The sequence below is a fragment of the Schistocerca piceifrons genome, chromosome 4 (genome assembly GCF_021461385.2).
Source record: "Schistocerca piceifrons isolate TAMUIC-IGC-003096 chromosome 4, iqSchPice1.1, whole genome shotgun sequence".
In the NCBI taxonomy this organism is placed as follows: domain Eukaryota; kingdom Metazoa; phylum Arthropoda; class Insecta; order Orthoptera; family Acrididae; genus Schistocerca; species Schistocerca piceifrons.
The window spans coordinates 438,615,966-438,616,909 of NC_060141.1; the positions used below are offsets into that span (position 1 = coordinate 438,615,966).

General features: G+C 45.3%; 1 non-coding gene across 1 annotated transcript; it reads right to left on the minus strand.

The window, feature by feature from the left end:
• Window positions 1-218: 218 nt before the first annotated feature.
• Window positions 219-293, minus strand: Trnal-caa. Its single transcript has one exon. It is a non-coding gene; the product is annotated as a tRNA-Leu (tRNA).
• Between the last annotated feature and the right edge of the window lie 651 nt (window positions 294-944).

Consider the following 944-nt stretch of genomic DNA (forward strand, 5'->3'; position numbering starts at 1 on the left):
CAAATTTCTCTTTTGTCGTTTGTCATCCAACTTGAAACTTAAAATTAAAACATTGTCGGTAGTGACATCTTGCCAGTATCAGTGCCGATAGCACGCAAAAATCGTCGAAATTCTCAACTGTAGAGATGGCTGAACTGACTATAAACATATCAGTAAGAGATTTTCGCTCTGCAGCGGAGTGTGCGCTGATATGAAACTTCCTGGCGGATTAAAACTGTGTGCCGGACCGAGACTCGAACTCGGGACCTTTGCCTTTTGCGGGCAAGTGCTCTACCAACTGAGCTACCCAAGCACGACTCACGCCCCGTCCTCACAGCTTTACTTCTGCCAGTACCTTGTCTCCTACCTTCCAAACTTTACAGAAGCTCTCCGGTGAACCTTGCAGAAACATAATTAAGTATGCACGCAATTGTTAGAGCTCGACTCCTACTCGGTCGCGATATGAAAACCATAGTGAAAATCAGAAACGTTCCATTTGCAGCAGTTAGGTAATATTTGCCATTCCAACTTAGACGGTTCCCAACACCATCATTATAGAACGCAGCCACCTCTGCTTTCTGCCAAATCTTCACGCTGGTCAGCAGATCGTTGGCTGTGCCAAAATGTTATACTTGTTGTTGTTGTTGTGGTCTTCAGTCCTGAGACTGGTTGGATGCAGCTCTCCATGCTAATCTATCCTGTGCAAGCTTCTTCATCTCCCAGTACCTACTGCAACCCACATCCTTCTGAATCTGCTTAGTGTATTCATCTCTTGGTCTCCCTCTACGATTTTTACCCTCCACGGTGCCCTCCAATGATAAATTTGTGATCCCTTGATGCCTCAGAACATGTCCTACCAACCGATCCCTTCTTCTAGTCAAGTTGTGCCACAAACTTCTCTTCTCCCCAATCCTATTCAATACCTCCACATTAGTTACGTGATCTACCCACCTTATCTTCAGCAT